The sequence below is a fragment of the Helianthus annuus genome, chromosome 17 (assembly GCF_002127325.2).
Source record: "Helianthus annuus cultivar XRQ/B chromosome 17, HanXRQr2.0-SUNRISE, whole genome shotgun sequence".
Taxonomy (NCBI): Eukaryota; Viridiplantae; Streptophyta; class Magnoliopsida; order Asterales; family Asteraceae; genus Helianthus; species Helianthus annuus.
The window spans coordinates 171,364,751-171,379,261 of NC_035449.2; the positions used below are offsets into that span (position 1 = coordinate 171,364,751).

The 14,511-nt window shown below is 40.3% G+C and overlaps 1 long non-coding RNA gene and 1 other non-coding gene across 4 annotated transcripts in view; both read left to right on the top strand.

Moving 5' to 3' along the window:
• LOC110920881 overlaps nt 1–14,511 on the top strand; it is a 67,565-nt gene that overhangs the window by 14,697 nt on the left and 38,357 nt on the right. The window lies entirely within an intron of this gene.
• LOC118489372 lies at nt 2,959–3,065 on the top strand. Its single transcript, XR_004887391.1, has one exon. It is a non-coding gene; the product is annotated as a small nucleolar RNA R71 (small nucleolar RNA).

Sequence of the window (14,511 nt, forward strand, 5' to 3'; positions counted from 1 at the left end):
CTTTCAAACAAAGTTCTTTTTGATAGATTTGTTTGTTTATTTCTTTTGGCTTCATCATATATATATATATATATATATATATATATATATATATATATATATATATATTTATTCTGATAAGGAAAGACATAAGAAAAACCGAGCTTTGTTACTAAAATAAAGGGTTTAAAATAAAAATTGGGTAAGAGGGTATTTGTTTTGGGTTAAGAAATGAAAAGGTTTATGCTCAAAGGGGTTAACTAGGGGGATTTTGGGTAGGTGGTAAAAAAAAGAAAAATAATAGTGTAGAAATAAAAAGGGTTAGTCATAATGCCTCCATCATTTACTTACTTGGGTTTAAGTTGGTAAGGACCGGGAATGTATTGTCGTGGCAAGTTCTAGAGTCGTAAGAACCAAGCGGCTATTCACACAAGAAACGAAAAATGAACATTTAGTTTAAAGATATGTATTTGTATGCTCAATAAAGGCTCAAAACTCACTTTTGTGGGAATGAGTTTTTATGTGATCAAGTATATATAATCAAATTTTAACTAGATTTGTCATGCCGTTTCATAATTTTCTTATGTTGGTTCTTTTTATCACGACGCTATCGGTTGTAAATTTGTAAAAACATAACCTTTTTTAAAACTTGTAATTCCCTACTTAACTCAAGACAAGTAAAAAAATGAAAATTTTTGAAAAAAATTTGGGGTGATTAGCGGTTCCAATAAAGTTTTGTGTAAGGCTTGTGATTAGGACTTGCAAAAAATTCAAGGTTTTAGCATCCCCCACACTTAAATTACACATTGTCCTTAATGTGTCCCAAAAATAAGTTTTTAGGTTGATTGGATGTGTAAAAAGGTGTGAAAAAGCAAAAATTTATGTTACTGGGCGTCTGGACACGGCCCCGAGGTGTCCGGGCACGGCCCCGTGTTCAGATCGCCAGTAACAGAAATTGATAAAAAGAAACAGAAGCCTGGGCACGGGGGCGTGTTCAGTGAGCACGCCCCGTGTCCAGTTACCTGAACTGGGCATTTCTTGCAGATTGTGCAGCATGGGGCCGTGTTGGGTGGGCACGACCCGTGCTGAACTTGCTGTAACGAAGAAAAATCTTCGGGACGTTATGTTTTTGTGCATGGGGTGTTGGTGCAAGTTTCCCTTGTTATCCTTCACCATCTTGAGTGTGTTTTATTCCTGAAAATTAAAACTAAACTAGAAAACATAAAATTAATCTAAACTAAACAAAGGATAGTTCCGCGGAATGCCTCCGTGGTAGGTCACGTTTATAAGGGTCCTTGGTTAGACCCTAAGCCTGGTCATATGTTACCCAAGTGGGATGTTTTGCATTCCATGCTACACCGTCGGAGAGCATCATCCAAACTTGAGTCAATGACCTTCATGTAGTTGACCGGGTCGTCGTCTTCTACTCTTTTTCCAACTCCAAACTTCATTTCCTCGTCCCCAATCCTCAATGTTAGTGTTCCATCATTCATATCTACCACTGCTTGGGCCGTAGCTAGGAATGGCCTCCCTAGGATGAGTGGTACTTCGGCATCTTCCTCCATATCTAGTATGACAAAGTCAGCCGGAAAGACAAATTCGCCGACTTTGACCAGTAGATTTTCAGCGACACCTTGTGGATATTTAACGGATCTATCGGCGAGTTGTATGCTAATTTTTGTAGGGCTTGTTTTCCCTAAGCCGAGTCGGTTGAACATTCATGAGGGCATGAGGTTGATGCTTGCCCCGAGATCGGCTAGTGCATTACGAACGGGGGATTCCCCAATCGAGCAAGGAATTGTGAAGCTTCCGGGGTCAAGCTTCTTTTGTGGGAGTTTGTTGAGTAGTAAGGCGGAACATTCTTCGCCTAAATTAACTAATTGCAATGATTCAATTTTCCTTTTATGAGTGAGGAAGTCTCTCATAAATTTTGAATATTTAGGCATTTGAGTTAGGACTTCGATAAATGGAATATTAACATGCAATTGTTTTAATAAATTTTCGAACTTTGCGAATTGCTCGTCGGTCTTTTGACGAATTAACCGACCGGGGTATGGAACCGGAGGAGTCTTAGCAGGCTCTTGAATTGGCGGAGAAGCCTTCTCTTGTTGGGGCGTGGGTGGAGTTGTGGGTTGGCTAGATTGGCTTCCTTCAGTTGGTGGTAATGGAGCCTCTTCGGGCCCACGGTACGGTTTCTCAATGTTATGAGATGTACTTGCGCCTTTGGTTTGGTTTCGGTATTACTTGGTAACGCGCCTTGTGGTCTCTCGGAGAAATTCTGAGCTATTTGGTTTAATTGCTTTTCAATGTTTTGTATACTAGCTTGCTGATTTCTAAAATTTCGATTCCAATTGTTGAAACCGATCCGAGTTTTTCTTTTCGGTGTCGGAGATGAGGCGAGATACAGTATCTTCAAGCCTTTCTTGTCCACCTTGTTGTTGAGAGAAATTTTGTGACTCGATTCTTGGTTGTTGAAAGTTTGTTCGTTGGTTTAGATTTTGTTGGTTACTACCATTGTCGGATTCTCTCCAACCAAGGTTAGGGTGGTTACGCCATCCTTGGTTGTAGGTACCCGTTGGAGGACCCGACGGCCTAGGTCTATTATCAATGTAGTTTACCGACTCTGTTTGATCATCTACTTCTTTCATACAACTCCAATTTTCATGTGGCCCACCACACCCTTCACAAGCCATGACCGAGGCTGTTTTTGCCATTTCTAGCTTTTTTATTTTTGAAGAAAGGGCCTCGATTTGGGCTTGCAAAGAAGTGTTTTCATCAACCTTATGGGCGCCCGGGGCAATAGATTTATTGCCTCGGGGAGTGTGCCACTGAGAATTGGTTTGAGCAATTTCCTCAATTTGATTATATATTTCATTTGGGCGACGATTACCTAAAAGTCCCCCAGAGCTAGAGTCAAGTGTTTGTCTTGTATGTGGCAACAACCCATTGTATAAAGTGGATACTTGTTTCCACACTACAAGACCGTGATGAGGACACTTTCTTATTGGCTCCTTGAACCTTTCCCAAGTTTCATATAAGGATTCCCCATCATCTTGTGAATATGTATTAATTTCAGTCATTAATTTAGCCGTTTTGGCAGGAGGGAAATACTTATATAGAAACTTTTGGGCTAGTTCATCCCAGGTGTTTACCGAGCCAACTGGGAGGGCATTAAGCCAAGCCTTAGCTCGGTCTTTTAGTTAAAATGGAAACATTCGAAGGCGGATGACGTCGTTTGATGCTCCATTGATCCGAAAGGTATCACATATTTCTAAGAAATTAGTAATATGTAGATGAGGATCCTCGTCCGCAAGCCCATGGAAGGTTGCGGAGTTTTGAAGCATTTGTATCAAATGTGGCCGAAGTTCAAAGTTGTTGGCTTCGACATTCGGTGCATTGATAGTGGCGCCGAGATTACTTACAGTGGGTCGTAGGTAATCCATGAGGGTACGTTGGTCCGCCATTGGAAGTGGGTCCCCCGAAACTTTCTCTTGGTTTTTAGCTTTAAGTCTCTTTAGTAGAAAGCGTTCGGGTTCGTCTAGGGGTTCTTTTATTTCTCTACTAGAACTGGAGCTCATACACTACGTGGAAAATGCAAATGTGGCGCCTGAGTTCCAAGTCCTGCAATAAAAACAAAGAAGAACGTTGGTCAGAAGCTTCACCACGGCCCTGTGCTCAGATGAATACGGCCCGTGGTCGGAAATACAGTGATTGTTTTCCGGATCCCTGTTACTGGGTAGTTTGACACGACCCCGTGTTGCACCGACACGGCCCCGTGCTCAACTCTCTGTAACTCGGAAAATAAAAACTGCCAGTAATAACGCTGGGCACGGCCCGTGTCCGACCAGGCACGGCCCGTGCTGAGCTCTGCAGAAACTGAAAAATTTAAGAAAATCTTAAAAAAAACAGAAAAATAAGAAAAAATGATTAGGCCGTTGATTTTAATCTTTATTAAAATCCTTGTGTCCCCGGCAACGGCGCCAAAAACTTGATGTGCGTGAAGTGTGATATATTTTTGATGTATATTTTAAGCCCTTTTACACTTTTTAGCCAAGTTTTAAATTTATAAAACACGATAATTACTAACACAAAAACACATATGGGCAAGTGCACCCATCGTGAGCGTAGTATAGTGTTGGTAAGATACCGAGGACGTCCAAGGACACAAGAGCTTGTAATACCGGTTTATCCTCAACGTCTAATCAAATCAAAAAGTTAGAAAAAATGTTTTAAACTAGAAAAATAAAACTAACTAAAATGCTGAAAAATAAAATAAAAATAAAAACAGATAGACAATATGAATCACTTGGATCCGACTCGCCTTTAGTGTAACCTTTGATTATTTCCGCACTTTTACATTTTTTAAGAGATTATCTTAGTTATTGTAGTAGGCCCCTCTTTTGAAGGTGACGTTACCCTCAACCCAGTAGTTTGAGTCAGCAAGGATACAATCCTAAAGGGTCGGATTATCGAAAGACAATTAATTAAGTTATTAATGCATAATGTGGTAGGCCCCTCTTTTGAAGGTGACATTACCCTCGGCTAAGTAGTCTGAGTCAGCAGGGATACAGTCCTAAGTAGCCGGGTTAAAGTTTTAATAGTAGTTTGCATATGAGGGGATCAAAGAGTTTGGACCCCCGCCATCCAATACCATTGGGTATTGAAGGAGGTCCTACTAAATTTGACCCAGGTCCTTGCAGGATCTATACACTGAACAATGGCAAGACTCTTACCAAATCATTCCCTTAACCCCCGACCAGGTAGCCAACATATTTCCATATAGACCATGGAGATATGAATGGTGAAAATCTTTTATTTTATATAGACAGTAAAATAATGCCAAGACACCACGGAAAATGATAAGGAAGAATCACCTTCAACATATAAAACTAGTTATTAAAGTTAGTAATACATAACCAAATAAAAAGTGCGAAAAGATTAAAAATAAAAAGTATTACACTAAATGCTTGTCTTCACCAAGTGATGTAAGAGACTTAGGCAAACATGGCCTTTGATTGTCAAGAACTCTTACGATCAATCTTGGATCCCGAGACGACTCACACAATCTATGATGGACGATGGATGATGGTGGTGGATGATGGTGTTGTGGTGGTGGTGGAGTGTGGGTGAAGTGTGAGAGTGGTGGTGTGCCAAGGGATGATTTGCAAATGAGCCAAGCACCCCTATTTATAGCCTGAACAGAAGCTCGGGCACGGCCCCGTGTCCATTGGGCACGGCCCCGTGTCCATCCCTCTTCTCTTTCTTCATTAATTGCAGTTTGTCTGCATTAGTTGACCACGCCCGCGTGTCCGCTGGGCACGACCCCGTGTGCAGAAGCGTATCTGTACTATCAAGATTTCCTCAGATTCTGCGAATCTTAGAGTTGACCACGGCCCTGTGTCCGCTGGGCACGCCCCCGTGGTGGGTGATAGAAGCTTCTACAACTTTGTCTTTCCTGCTGACACTTGGGCACGCCCCCGTGCTTATTGAGCACGGGGCGTGTTCAGCTTTCTGTTCTCTTGTTTTGCTTGGGAAGATGCTGTCGGGAGGTCGGGCATGCCACGTTTGTTCCTTTTCTTGTATTTATGTTAGATTTAGCTGCCTTTTTGCTTCTTTTGTTCATTTGAGCTCATTTAATCCTGAAAATACAAAAGGAAGACAAAAACACACTTTTTCCAACATTAGTACTAAAAAAAGGGTTAGTTTTATGTCACAATTGATGTAATATATATGTTGCATTTTGTGCACATCAATATGATTCAGTAAAATCCTTAGGTAATAACAATCACCAAGTGATGGTGGGACATAATGGATCCTCCCAATTGATCCATACGGATGCTTTCTTCGATTCCATTTGCGATTTTTAGTATTCCATACATAATATCCCGGAAACTAAACATACCTCAATGTCCTGGCAAATTCATCGACTTTATTACAATTCATCCACTCTGTGAACATTGTCATTTTCACAGTTGGATCAGTAACAATATCACACAAATTATCATGATCGTTATACACAATACTCTGGCCATCTTCACAATGAAAAGGTAATACTTCAACAGCTGGAGATCTATAATGTATATCATACATGAATATTCTCCAAGCAGCTTCACAAGCAGAGATATATCTACAATCAAGGTATGCTTTTATCTCATCTACAACTCCATTCTGTTTCGTATCATTCTTGGTGCTATTGGCTTGAAAAACAGAAGCAGTGACTCTATCATGCCCCTTATTAATATATTTAAACAAATATTTGATAGAACCTGACTGGTTGCACCATTCAACGTTAACGTGGCACTGATACTTTCTGAGCAGGAGAGCATTGTATGGAACTACAGATCTATTATCAAGTGTCACACCATTCTTTACTACTGTATTACTTGTTTGACGACGACGATAGACAGGATATCCTTTAGAATCAACACAAGTCTCATCTACATATTTTTTGGGAAACCTTTTAGAACATTTTTGCTTAACCATACATGGACAAAGTGGGTTGTCTGTACCACATGGTCCATGAATCATAAATTGCTTGACAAGCTCATATAATTCAGGATCTCTTTCTATATCTGGTACCTCAGCACTACCATAAGCTTGCCAAGCAATCAATCATTTTCCTTTTTAACTATATACCTTTGTAAATATCAAGAGGACTTTTTAGGTGAAAGGTTAGGCTTGGGCTAAAGGTGGGTGGTTGGGTTAGTGGTTAGTGAAAGGGCGAAAAGCGTAAAAAGAATCGGTTTTTGAAAGACTTTTTATTTTTCACAATTTTATTTTATTTTGATGAACCATTTCTTTCAAACAAAGTAATTTTTGATGAACTTGTTTGTTTATTTGGTTTCATCATCAATATATATATATATATATATATATATATATATATATATATATATATATATATTTAGTCATAAGAAAAACCGAGCTTTGTTACTAAAAGAAATGGTTAAAATAAAAAGGTTTAGGTGGGTAAAAATGGTGATTGTTTTGGGTTAAGAAATGAAAAGGTTTAGGCTCAAAGGGGTTAACTAGGGGGATTTTGGGTAGGTGGTAAAAAAATGAAAAATAATGGTGTAGAAAGAAAAAGGGTTAGTCCTAATGCCTCCACCATTTACTTACTCGGGTTTAAGTTTGTAAGGACCGGGAATGCATTGTCGTGGCAAGTTCTAGAGTCGTAAGAACCAAGCGGCTATTCACACAAGAAATGAAAAATGAGCATTTAGTGTAAAGATATGTATTTGTATGCTCAATAAAGGCTCAAAACTCACTTTTGTGGGAATGGGTTTTATGTGATCAAGTATATATAATCAAATTTTAACTAAGCTTGTCATGCCGTTTCATAATTTTCTTATGTTGGTTCTTTTTATCACGACGCTATCGGTTGTAAATTTGTAAAAATATAACCTTTTTTTAGAACTTGAAATTCCCAACTTAAACTTAGACAAGTAAACAGAAAATGAAAATTTTTTGAAAAAATTTGGGGTGATTAGCGGTTCCAATAGAGTTTTGTGTAAGGCTTGTTAATTAGGACTTGCAAGATTCAAAGTTTTAGCATCCCCCCACACTTAAATTACACATTGTCCTCAATGTGTCCCAAAAATAAGTTTTTAGGTTGATTGAATGTGTAAAAAGGTGTTAAAAAACAAAATTTTATGTTACTGGCACTCTGGACACGGCCCCGTGTCGGATGGACACGACCCCGTGTTCAGGTGCCAGTAACGAAAACTTACAGAAGGTGGACACGGGGGCGCGTTGGCTGGACACGACCCTGTGTCTTGCAAAAATCTGCATAAATTAAACAAACAACAGGTCTGGGAGGTGGCCACGGGGGTGTGTCGGCCGGACACGACCCCGTGTAGACAGTCTGCAAGGTTGAAAAACAGGTTTCTAGCTCCGGTTTTCCTGTTCCGGCTTTAGTAGTACTAATGTTCAGTACTCTAAGCCTCGTATGTACCTGTTTTATCAATAAATACCACACCAAACAATACCAAACATCCTAGATTACCAAGTTCAACATCCATGTCACAAAGTAAAAAAAATGCAAAAAAATAAAAAGAGTTAGGGAAAGTAAATTGTTTAACACTCGGCACGCAGGCCAGAAATTGTTTGATAGAAAGGGGGGGGTTTAACCTGTGGGATCACCAACCACCTGCTCCTGCTCCTACTCCACCCGCCTAGTCCATGTCATCATCACTGCCCTCCTCATCACCTCCTCCTCCATGCCCCACTATGTACTCCCGGATGCTTCCGATGTCATCTTGGATATCGGAGATGTTTCTTTCAATGGCCCCGACCCTGTTGTATGTGTTGTTGGCGAGGTTGTAGGTGTTCCTGGTGCACATAAGGTTTTCCTGCAAAAGATCATGCAAACTCTGAAAGTTAGGAAAACCACCTCCTTGTGAGGAGGATTGGCCTGGATCACCGTGAGGGTGGTACTGGTAGTGGGGAGGTTGTTGAAACTGTGGAGCGTAAAGGACTAGCGCCTCTTGCGGGTTCCATGCATGCCCTTGCATCCTCTAAAAGCTAACCGACCCGTCTTCCGCCTCATAGATTAGGTTCATGGAGCGGCAGATGTGTACATCGACTCGTCCCGACCATGGGCTCCTTTCGAAAGACCTAGGTATGTTCACGAAGTGCTTGAAGAGGCGGTACACCCATCCCCCGAAGAAAATAGGGGTTGGTGCATGAGCTAGCCGGTTCAGATGCATGTTTCAGAGTAGGAGAAATGGAACATCGAGGTGTCTTCGGGTATGAATGCAGTGAAGGACTATCAGATCTCTCAACCCAACAACGCCACCACTATCATGCCTTTGGTTTAGAGAGTAACCGAGGACCCTATGGATGTATCGGTAGAGTGGGTCCCTCAACTTGGTACTCTTTGTGCTGCTTGGGTTGTAGTGCCCTTCACCAATCTGAGCCCACGCGGCTTGGCGCTTGTTCTCATCCAAGTCTCGCACCCCTCCGGTGTTCTCTTCACTCCCCGAATCTTCCTCCGTATACAGCCCTACTATTGCCCCGAATTGTGCCATTGAGATCGAGTACTTCGTTCCACCATATCGGAATGCCACCCCATCATTGTCGAAAGGGTCGCACCTTGAATTGAAAGTGAAGGTGCCATAGAATTCCATAGTGCACTCATGGACGGAACGAAGTCTAGTGGTTAGGGCAATCCTTAGTGGGCCGGTAACGAGGTTGTTAAACCGGTCAAGTTGGTTCACCATGGCTAAGAGATCCGTGCACACTTGTCTTGGGTATTCTTCCAGTCTTGTTTGAAGTATGTCATATCTGGCCCTAGCATCGAGCTCATTTGCGTTGAATCTTGTGAACTTCTTCGGCATCTGAAAGAATACATCAAAAGTTAGCACGAAATAATGAAACTTTTCGGAGAAAACTGAAAACAGTGGGCTGGACACGGCCCCGTGCTCAGCGGGCACGACCCCGTGTCCAAGCGTCTGTTACTCAAAAGTTCCATTTTTCGACCCGGTCCCGAAAACTTGAAAATTTTTGGTCAAGTATGTGCGGTTTCCCCCGAAAATGAAACCCTAAGTGCCGTTTTTCCCAAAACAAACCGTTTACCCTTTCGATTTTATCTTTTTCGGGTTCAAAAACAAGGGTTTAGGGTTTTTGTGAGAAATCGGGCAAATCTATCAACAATACAAGTGGGTTTACTTTCCATAACACTAATCTATACCAATGCTATCAGATCTAAGCAAAAATTTGAGGTTTGATCCGGATGAACTTCAAGAACCCTAGATTTTTCCCCAAATTTTTGATGTTTTAACTACATGCAAGTAACTAATCTAACTACTAATGATGATAGAATCATACCTTGATGTTGTTAGAATGAGAGGAGACGTCGAAAATCTGCGGAAAATCGCCTGGACCAGAGCGTTTTGCGGGGAAACGGGGCGTGTGGAATGATGTAACTGTTATGAAAAAGGGGTTTTATCCCGACAGATGCGCGGACACGGCCCCGTGCCGAGCAAAGTTTTTTTTAGTGCTCGTGTGAGTGCCCTGTTTTCCCAAAACTCGGTTAGAAGACTTACCAGTTTCGATGTTCATCCGCTTGTTCTTAACCTACCAGGTTTGATGTTGATGCCTTTATTCGTCAACCGTTTGAAGCGAGATTTCTTCCTCCTCATCCTCAATGAATCCTTGATAGAGTTTCAGCCATTGGCCATTGACTTTGAATGGAATACCATTCCGAGATTTAATTTCTACTGCACCATGAGGAAAAATATGGGTGATGGAAAAAGGTCCTGACCACCTAGATTTTAGTTTACCTGGAAATAATCGAAGTCGTGAATTAAACAATAGAACTTGATCTCCTACTCGAAATTCATTAGGTTTAATGTGTTTCTCGTGTAAATTTTTCATTCTTTCCTTATAAATTTCAGAGTTAGAGTACGCATAATTTCTTAATTCGTCTAATTCATTTATTTGACAAAACCGATTTTTACCGGCAAATTGTAAATCTAAGTTTACATTTTTTATTGCCCAGTAGGCCTTGTGAGCTATTTCTACCGGCAAATGACAACCTTTTCCATAGACGAACTTGTATGGGGTTATGCCTATTGTTGTTTTATAAGCAGTTCGAAAAGCCCATAAAGCATCATCTAGTTTATCGGCCCATTCCTTTTTATTTAATCCTACGGTTTTTTCAAGTATTCGTTTTAAACCTCTATTAGTCACTTCGGCTTGTCCGTTTGTTTGAGGGTGATATGCTGTTGAGACCCGGTGATAGACCCCATATCTTGTTAAGATTTTTTCGAGTTGATGATTACAAAAATGGGTACCTCTATCACTTATTAATGCTTTAGGTGTTCCAAAACGAGAGAATAATTTTTTCAGAAATCTTACCACGACTCTTCCATCATTTGTTGGAAGTGCCTCGGCCTCGGCCCATTTAGACAAGTAATCTACTGCCACAAGTATATATTTGTTTCCTTTTGACGGCGGGAAAGGTCCCATAAAGTCGAGTCCCCACACATCAAAAATTTCACAAACGAGAATGCCATTTTGTGGCATTTCGTTTTTGGAAGAAATATTACCTGATCTTTGGCAAGCATCACATGTCTTAACTAGACTTTGCGCGTCTTTGTAAATGGTCGGCCAATAAAATCCTGAATCAAATACCTTTCGTGTGGTACTAGCGGCACCATGATGTGCTCCGTATGGACCTTCATGACAATGGAGGAGAATTTTTCTTGCTTCACTACCATGTACGCACCTTCGAATGAGTTGGTCGGCACACATTTTGAAAAGATAAGGATCTTTGTTAGTGCATTTATGTCTATAGCCTTCGTCAATCCGAGCCGTAGCGAGAAACAGAAGAAAACGAGATTTATATTGTAATATTAGAGATAGATAGTCAAAAAGGCAAGGTGGCATAATTGTAATAATGAGAAACCTCATTAAAAGCCAAGGCCTATAAATAGGGAGGTTATGTTTAGTTTAAAAACTTTTTGCTCATTTGACATTTAGAAAGCTCTAGATCTAGAGAGAGATTCTAGAGAGAGAAAGTGATTCAAGGTGCTTGTTCCTGTTAGATTTCTAATAGAATCACGTTTATATTACATCGTGTGTGTTAGGTCGCGTTCGTGTACGGATTCCGCACGTCATACGTTCGTTTCTCAATCGTTTCAGAGTCAAAACCGGTCCTACAAGTGGTATCAGAGCAGGAGCTCGATTGCACTGATCCAACACACATTTCCGCTCGTGATTTCATCGATTTCAGATCCGGATTTCATCTATTTCTTCATTTTTTTATATTCTTCACGTTTTTACTGATTTTCATCAAATTCAACGGGATTTTACGGTCCGAATCGGCTGATTTTTTGATATGTTGTGCGAAAACACCTGATCTATAACCCTACCAAGTTTCAGAACCAAACTCCTAGCCGTTTAGGAGAAATCGAAGATTTTCAGTCCGATTTCGCGTCAAAAAAACAGGTTTCGCTCATACGGACACTAGGAGTTTCGCTCTTACGTCCATCTAGTGGTTTCGCTTTTTCGTCATTGAGTGGTTTCGCTCTTTCGTTCATCAAGTGGTTTCGCTCTTAAGACATCACATCTGGTTTCGCTTATTTGAACATTAGATTTTACTCATTAAAAGTCATTGTCGGCCATCATCATAATCGTGCATGTGTGAATGTTATCATCGGCCCTATCATATTATAACAACCTACTATTGCGGCCCAATTGAAATTAATATGCATGTGACTTTGGAAGTAACTCATGTGATTTAATATTGTAACAATCAGTAATGTCGGTTCATCATTTAGCTTGATTATCATAGTTGTCAGTTCTTTGGTCCAATCACTGTTTTTGAATCATTAATAAATTGATAAGAGTGTTGTCGGCCACTTCCAAATTGAGGTCCAATAAAAATTCAGTTTAGTTGTAATCGGTCACTGTGTTGTTTGATCAAATTAATAAATGCATATGTGACTAAAATCAATCGGCCCAATCAATATCATTTTCATATTAGGCGGCCCTATAGCATTTGAAGAGCATTAAAGCATTTGTCGGCCATTTAATTCTTTGCATGTGTATGTCAGATTCACTAAAATAAAATTGATACTTAAAGAGGTCCAATAAGCTGTTACCATCGATTAAAAAATAAATTTAGCCCGCCATACCTTCGGCCTAATGATAAATGGGTGTGCTTAATTGTTGTCGGACATATTGTAAGCCCATGTGACCTCATACGTTATCGGCCCAATCATAGTTTGTATGTGTTAAGTGTTTACGACCCAAGTGCATAGTTTGAATTTTAATTGTTGAAGTCTTATTGTGTGGCCCAATCAATCAGATCACACGGTTTGATTTCAGTTGGGGAAGTCACTTGAAAGGGTCAAGGTAGTCTGAAAGTGAATTCTGTGTCACACGGTTTGAATTTGATCCCAGTTCACAAGAGGTGGTTCAGTCTTAGGTCGTGTGGTTTTGTCAGGTTGTTTGAATTTGATCCGGGTTATAGCACTTCGTATGGTTTGACAACTTAAATCTCAGTTCGCATCAACCTTCAGTCTGCACAGAATATTCACCAGTTAGAGTATTATTTTGATTCAGTTGTTTGATAAGTGTTTAAACTGATAAGTGTTTGTTTGTTTGTTGAGTCAAGGTAATTCGAGATATTCAAGGTAATTCAAGAAAACATCATGGCTGAAATCAAAGAGAAAACTCGAGAAGAGATTTTGAGTGAGAAGACTTACAGAGAAAGAAACGTGGTCTACAACAGATTGGATGACATGCAGGAAGAGTATGAAAGTGCTGTCAGCAGCAGAAGATGGGATAAGAAGAAAGAATGTTACTACAACAGAGAAGGTGAACCGGTTGTTCCAAAGAAAGACATAATCTTTGATGATGTTCTTCTCGTTGTCCCATTGAGAGCCGAATACTATAGAAATGTGATGAAAGATGAAACATATGCTAAGAGGCTTGAAAAAGAAATCAGATATACCATGTTATCGTGTCTAAGAAAAAGGGATGAAGAGAGAATGAAGAAGAGTGTTGAAGAGATGGTGAACGATTTGAAGAAAGCTGCTGAAGAGGTTAAAACAGAAGTTGTTAAAGTTGAAGTTTTGAAAGAAGTTGTTACTGAAGAACAACAGATTGAAAAAGAGGTGAAGAAATGTCACACCCCCAAAATCCACCTGCGGAGTATCACCGCTTGGGAGCGTGACTGACCAGGATCAAGCCACCAATCATATTGAACATAGCATAACATAAATAAAGTAGTTCGTAAAACCTCATTCAATACAATTGATGTTTCAAAACAAACATAGTATCAGTAGCGGAAGCATAAGTAAATAACCCAAGTAAACCATAAGTTCAATTATTCGAAATGTTTAATCATAGCGTTCATAATCCACTGCCCACAACGTCCCGCTCCTCCAGTGCAAGCTCCATAAGTACCTAAGGTCCTGCAAGGCATGCAGCAGATAATCAACAAACTAGTTGAGCGAGTTCACAGTTTATAGTTTAGTTTGGGTAATAGTGCGTTTGTTCAATTAAGTTTCGTATCGTATCAATTCCATCGCGGCCTCACAGGCATGTGTGCGAAGATTATGTTCGTTAGTTCGCGACCATAGTCCTTACCGACCAGGGTGTGTGCGAAGGCAATTTATCAGTTCGTTCGCGACCATAGTCTTTACCGACCAGGGTGGGTGCGAAGGCAGTTGAGTAGTTCGTAAGCATCAACAGTTTAATCGTTCGTTACAGTATCAAAGTATGCACAAGTAATCATCCAACCCATTCCCACCCTGGGAACCCATGCCTTGGCTGTGTGAACTCACCTTGGTTTGCTCGGTATGCTAAGTTATGCACTCACAAGTAATTAATCACGTCCTAGTGTATGCACGTATAACAAATCAGTTCATGTTCAAAATGATACGCATGCAATTAATTGTTCACATTGCAGTCAGTTTGCATATCAGCACGGCACGTAGTATTGCACGTTCATCACTAAGCATGGCATGTCAATTAAATCAACGTATGTTCCACTGTTCAAACATTATTCAAAACCCTAGT